Source organism: Hypanus sabinus, chromosome 31 (genome assembly GCF_030144855.1).
Source record: "Hypanus sabinus isolate sHypSab1 chromosome 31, sHypSab1.hap1, whole genome shotgun sequence".
Lineage (NCBI taxonomy): Eukaryota > Metazoa > Chordata > Chondrichthyes > Myliobatiformes > Dasyatidae > Hypanus > Hypanus sabinus.
The window spans coordinates 19002280-19009298 of NC_082736.1; the positions used below are offsets into that span (position 1 = coordinate 19002280).

General features: G+C 44.9%; 3 non-coding genes across 3 annotated transcripts; all 3 read left to right on the forward strand.

Moving 5' to 3' along the window:
- Positions 1–225: 225 nt before the first annotated feature.
- Positions 226–297, forward strand: trnam-cau (transfer RNA methionine (anticodon CAU)). The gene has a single exon. It is a non-coding gene; the product is annotated as a tRNA-Met (tRNA).
- A 3256-nt stretch (positions 298–3553) lies between these two features.
- Positions 3554–3625, forward strand: trnaa-cgc (transfer RNA alanine (anticodon CGC)). Its single transcript has one exon. It is a non-coding gene; the product is annotated as a tRNA-Ala (tRNA).
- Positions 3626–6672: 3047 nt separating this feature from the next.
- trnad-guc (transfer RNA aspartic acid (anticodon GUC)) lies at positions 6673–6744 on the forward strand. The gene has a single exon. It is a non-coding gene; the product is annotated as a tRNA-Asp (tRNA).
- Positions 6745–7019: the final 275 nt, after the last annotated feature.

Below are 7019 nucleotides of genomic sequence, written 5' to 3' on the forward strand. Positions count from 1 at the left end.
AGTGTTTCAGTGGAGTAAAGGTAGTAACAGTGGTAGGAGAGAGGAGTTGGCTAAAGTAAATTGGAAGGAGATGCTGGCAGAGATGGCAGCAGAGCAGCAATGGTGAGAGTTTCTGAGAAAAATAAAGGAGGTACAGGATAAAGGTATTCCAAAAACAAATAAATACTCAAATGGCAAAACAGTACACCTGTGGCCGACAAGGAAGTGAACGTTGTTTTTTTTCATAGCAGAGTGGCGCAGCGGAAGCGTGCTGGGCCCATAACCCAGAGGTCGATGGATCGAAACCATCCTCTGCTATATCAACTGCAGCCAACAACAATTTTCCGTCAGTGCGCTTTCCAACTTGAGGCCACCCCTACATTTGTAGATGCAAGGAAATCCACTGGATTTCGGCTGGAATGTACTTTACTCTTTCTCACTTTTGCAGAGGTTTCTGTTTGCCTGGAAAATTAACCAGTTGTTCATTGAGGTATCCTAATGTCATCTATTGTCTGCAGAATAAAGCCCTGTCCTGTATAAAAAACAGAGGAATGCTGGAAATACGCATTTGGTAGGCAACATTTGCAGAAAGGAGAACTTTAATATTTCTAGTGGATGCCCATTCGTCACAACTGGGAAAGAGAGAAAATAATCAACACACAAAATGTTGCAGGAACTTAGCAGGCCAGGCGGCATCTATGGAATAGAGCACACTTGACCTTTTCGGCCGAGACCCTTCATCAGGGCAGGAGAAAAAGATAAGAAGACCATGCATAGGAGTGAGTGAGCGAGTGAATGAATGAGTGAGTGAGTGAGTGAGTAAGTCAGTCAGTCAGTCAGTCAGTCTCTCTCTCTCTCGGTCTCTTTCGATTTTCGAAATCGTTTCCTGCATCGATTACTCAGACAATAAATCCTGCTGGAGAATGCGCTTCATCCCACTGCACAATCAGGCACAAATAGGAGCATGTCCGCTGGCCAGAGCTCGACAGAGAAGTAACTGAATCGGAAAGGATTCCCGAGTCCTCTCGGTCGCAGAGGAAGAAAGGTATGTCTGAAAAACGCCGGTTTCACAGTCCCTGAACAAATATCGGTTTGACTCTGCGAAACCTCCTGTGTTAGGACATCTGAATGACAGATCGTACTTTCGCGCTGCTTTCTCGTCATGGTTAGTATACCCGTCCGTCACGGAAAGGACGGGGGTTTCATCTCCCCGACGAGGAATTAGTTTTGCTGTTTACATATTAAATGTGATTTCAAACCGAATTTCCATGGGGTAAAAATGATCAGTTCACTGCGGATGTGGAACAGTCCGGTCTGCCGTGATCCCGGGAAGGGAGAGTCTCCCGGTAGGTGCTCTGCTTCTTCAGCTATCCTCTCAGCGACTCTGTATAATTGCGCCATTCAGTGTAATCCTCAGTGACAGAGTCCAAAGTTCGCTAAAATATTTGCATCATCCACCTCTGCTGTACTTCAAGCAAAGGCAGGTCTGACGCTCGATTTAAGGACTACGATTCACCGAGTTAGAAAGGAGGAATAGGTGCCACTGAGCTGGGGCACCCTGCAGGGACAGAGAGAAAACACAAAAATACAACTGCAGGTGCTGTGGATCAAAGAATACGAATACAACGCTGGAAGAACTCAACAGGTCAGGCAGCATCCGTGAGAAAAGAGTAGCCACCGTTTCGGGTCGAGACCCCTCATCAGGAATTGGGGAAAGAGAGGGCCGAAGCCCAGTAAAAGAGATAGGGGAAAGGGTAGGGCCTAGAGGCGCCAGGTGGAAAAGCAATTAGAGGAAAGATAAAGGCGGGAGAGGAGGAGATAAGCAGGAAAGAACCATCGGGATAAAGAAGCAGAAAGTTGAAAGGGGAGAGAGGCAGAGCGGGACCTGACAGAGTGAAATTCCCTCCTCTAATTACGCGCGCACAGCTCAGGGTGAAAGGTCATCGACATGAAACGTGAACTCTATTTCTCCATCGGCAGACGCTGCGTGAGCTGTGGAATATTTTCTGTAGTTTCAGATCTTACTTCGGTTATTGTCCTGTTCTCTCAAACCCGGGATCGATACACTCCCCATACGTTCCGGGACTCATTGACCAGATTCAATGTAAAATTCCCTTCTTCCTGGCCGGTCCAGTTGTGAGGAGTGTGCCGTCGTGGCTAAGTCGTTTACAGATGCGCTATGAATGTATTAGGCAATCCCCGCGCAGCTTCTGATTCTGACAAATATTTGTTCCTAACGTTTTCCTTTTATAGTGTCAGCGACACTCTGAAAGAAATCGTCCGCAGAAGTTGTGAAATGTCGTGCACCAGCGTCGAAGACTAGTCAACATTTTCCAGAGAAGAAATGGGCCAATTAATCCTTTCACTCCTTGTCTTTGTGGCGCAATCGGTGAACGCGTTCGGCTGGTAACCGAAAGGTTGGTGTCTCGAGCCCACCCAGGGCGTTTGGTGAACCAGCAGCTTTTACTGCACATTTCATTGACTGCTGGTATGGGCTGTTCTGCCCGGAGTAGGGGGAATGTTGGGGGGGGGGGGAGTGTGTTCCTTTTTTGCTGCCGTACAGAGTTCAGTGGGGATTAAAATTATTTTGTTGTTGTCACGTACCCATATACAATGTGAGTGGTGATTCATATGTTCGTGGCCGAAGGTAGCAGGAGACAATATTAGAAAACCTAGCACATTTATTTTTCAACAGAGTGCTCTCCTACATTTACACACTTAGTCCAGCTGTTGCGGTGCATACGGATTCCTTCTTTCTCGAAGTACAGCAGGCATGATTGATAGGTTCGTGGCCCAACGTAGAAACAGATAAGTTATACAGCTCTTGTTTCATGCACGTTCAGATCAACTCTTTGAGTGATTATGCAGAATGCTTGAAGTTAATAACTCATCTCCTTCTACCATAGGGCAAGAAGTTATCTATCACCCACCCCTGTTGTGGACAACTTGTGGAGGTCCAAGACTCCGACTTCTACAAAGAAGGGATCCGTACGCTCCACGACCGCTGGCCTAAGTGTGTAAATGTAGGAGGGGACTATGTTGAAAAATAAACGTGCAAGGTTTTCTAAAATTAAATCCTACTTTAGGCCACGAACCTATCAATCACGCCTCGTGTGTGACAAACAGCTTCTCTTTCATACTTTTCACAGACATAAAATAATTACACAGTACATAGAAAGAGAGCAAGGTCAATCAATAATAAAATGTAGAATAAAGTGTAACAGCAACAGAGAAAGCACAGTGCGGGTAAACAATAAGCTGGAGTGTCATAAGGAGGTAGATTGTGAGGTCAAGCGTCCATCATTTTTCATAACAGCGAGATTGAAACGATCCTTCAGGCTGTAGTACGCGCTTTCTTTACCGTGATCATTCTGCTGGAGTCACATTGGTTTCATTCCACAAAAATTATCATGGAGTCTGGGAACAGAACTGAACACAAGGATCTAGTATGAGCGCATTGAATGGTGGAGCAGATTCGGGCCTAGTGACTGTGGACGTCAGCCATTGTCTGTGTTGTACTGCTCAATTGTGATATGCAGGAAGGATTGGACCTAAACACTTTTGCATTTCAAGTGGGGATGTAGCTCAGCGGAAGAGCGCATGCTTCGCATGTATGAGGTCCCGGGTTCAATCCCCGGCATCTCCACGCGAGTGAGCATTGATTTTTGAACAATGCAAAGAACAATGATGGTGGAAGAATGATTGGAACACCAAACCCGCTCTCTGAACACAAAGAAATCACAGCGGTGTGTCAACTGAGAACACTGAAGCCTGTTGGACTTCCCCAAGCCTATTCTAAATGTACGAGAATCGCAAGACATCCGACGTAAGACCCTACAAAGGAAGCGATTTTTACATTGAACCCCAGTGATCTGAGGTCCATTCAAAACTGACGGAACTCTGACCTTCATTCGATCATATGGACGGATTGGGAGATGAACGAGATTTGGGATTGATAAACTAAATCCCGGAGTGTGGGTGTATTCTCCGCTGCACCTCAGACTGACGTCGCTGCTCGTTACGTCGAAGACTGTCTAACAGACGCAAAGTGGAGGAGAATTTCAGCGGGCCAGGGGGCATCCCCGCCCGAAACATCGACTGTTTACTCCTCCCCATAGATGCTGTCTGACCTGGTGATTTGCTCCGGCATCCTGTGTTCTGGATTTACAGCATCTGGAAAATCTCCTGTGTTTATAACCTAAATAGCCGATGCAGACAAAGAGAAGGAAGAGAAGGAGACCCGGAGGGAGATAAACAGTGTACCTGACTGCGGGGCCGTAGGAACGTGAACGTGGAAAGGATGTTTCCAGTAGTGGGTTAGTCCAGCACCAGATGGCACTCCCTCATAATAGAAGGATGTGTCTTCAGAACAGAGATGAGAAGACATTTCTTTAGTCAAAGGATCAGTAATCAGTGGAATTCATTGGTAAAAGTAGAGGAGGCCACACAGAGTGAGCACCGGATGCAGTCAATTGACATGTAAATCCATAGCCTCCTCTGCTGTTGCGATGAGGCCACACTCCGGTTGAAAGAGCAACAACTTATATTCCGTCTGGGTAGCCTACAATCTGATGACATGAACTTCGATTTCACTAACTTCTGGTTATGTCCCATGCCCCCGTCACTCTTACCCATTCCCTTTCCGTTCTCCTGTTTGACGATCAGCCCCCCTCTGGTGTTTCTCCCCGTTTTCATTCTTCCATGGATTTCTGTCATCTTCTGCTAGATCTCCCCTTCTCTATCCTTGGATCTATTTCACCGATAAACTTTCCAGCTTTTGGTTTATACCACCCCCTCACTGTTTCACCTATCACCTCTTCCCCAACCCCAGTGAATTGACTGGACGAATATGGATGATAATCAGGAGGACATTTAGTATGATTTGGAAGCAATATTAGTACGATATCACGGGTCGAATGGCCTTTCAAGTGCTGCACTGTTTTGTTTGTTCCATATTCCAAGAAAGGGAACATGAAATGTCATGAGTGAGATTAAGAACATTCAATGGTATTTTTGCATTCTTTTGAAACATAATGGTTGCCATAGAGTATGTAGGACCTCTCAAAAAACAAACGAGGGAATTTCTGTAAGAAGCCGAAGTAAGTGGGTGAGATACTAAATAAGTACTGTGCAACTTTGTATTGGCGGATGGAATTTAAAGTAGACAAGTGTGATTCTTCTAATTTGTCTGGTTACTATTAAAATCGTATTGTTTCCTCAGCACCATGAAACCCCTCCACCTATCTTCATATCATCCACAAACAAAGCCATCAATTCTATTATCTAAATCATTGACAAACAATGTGAAAAGCAGCAGACTCAATACTGACTGTACACCACTAGTCACAAGCAACCAACCAGAAAAAGCCCGTTTTATTCCCACATTACCTCCTGCCTGTCAGCCATTCCTCTATCCATGCTGGTATCTTTCCTGTAACTCCATAGGACTTTATCTTGATAAGCAGCCTCACGTGTGGCACCTTATCAAACATCTTCTGAAATTCCAGGTAAATTACATCCACTGCCTCTCCTTTGTTCATCCTGCTTGTTACGTCCTCGAAGAACTCTAGCAGATTTGTCAGGTAGGATTTCCCCAGGCAGACTTTGAATTATTTTATCATTGGTCTCCAAGTACCTCGAAATCTCACCCCTAATAATAGACTTCAACACTTCCCCAACCACTGAGGTTAGGCTAAATGGGTTATAATTTTCTGTCTTTTGCCTTCCACCTTATTTAAAGAGTGGCGTGACATTCCCAATGTTTCAGTCCATCGGGAAAATGCTAGAATCAAGCGATAATTGAAAGATCATTGTCAATGCATTCGTCATCTCTTGAACAACCTCTCTCAGGGCCCTAGGATGTCCTCCATCTGTCGCAGGTGATTTATCCACTTTAAGGACGTTGGGTTAACCTCGCACTTTTTCCTTCGTAATAGCAATGGCAATCACCCCTGTTCTGTGACGGTCACAGACTTCCAGCAAACATCTAGCGTTTTCCGCAGTGAAGAAACAAGCAAAGTACCCATGAAGTTCTTTTGCTTTTTCTTCGTCCCCCATTACTAACGCTCCGGAATAATTTTCCCGTGGTCCAATATCACCTCTCTTTTACTATTTATAACACGAAAGAAAAACTGGGAAAAAAAACTCTTTATATAGCCGTCATATCAGCATCGGTCGATGATACTGCAGGAGACTGAGGTACTGACAGCCTCCAATGGTGTATGACATCGATCGATCACCATTCCCGAGCGGCTTTCTGACTCGGGTCACTGATTCCTCGCTCTGATGCAGTTCCTGGTATGTCCAGTTGATGTCGCGATTCTCCGACAGACCGAAGATGTTCAACACGCAGTGAATAATCATCCGGAATCGGACTGAAGTGGGAGTGATCCTTTCAAAATCCGAAGAGTTACACATCGTTTTCTGCCTATCGCATTATACAGCCAGAAATAAAATATAAGTATGATCATAAATAAACTTTTCAACAACAGGGATTTGGCTTTCATAAGAGAACTTCCTTCGGTTAATCTTCGAGCGCAGTAGGTGACTGAATGGCTGGAGAAACTTGAGACTCTTGTCAGGGAAGGACAGGAGTGAAAGGCTTGAGTATTGCAGTCAACAAATATCAAAATAGTTCTATTTACGCTTTTGCATTTTTATATATACATGACCGAGTCAAATTCAAACGGCAGTTCCTCGTTAGTATAGTGGTTAGTATCCCCGCCTGTCACGCGGGAGACCGGGGTTCAATTCCCCGACGGGGAGACAAAAATTTTGCTGCATTATTATTACTACAGAGGAATAATGAATTTTAAAAATTAAGTGCGGACAAGGAATTCAGCGTTGAAGGGGTCTTTTATTTCTATATTGGAAAGGTGGAATAGTCCGGCTGCTGTGAGCGCGTGACGGTGAACCGGAAAAGAGAGAGAGACATTATGTTTAACGTCTTTCCTCAAATATATTCCGAGAGTCTGTATCTCAGAACCATTCGTTGTTACACTCAATGACATGGTCCATCACTCCGAACACATTTAAACCGT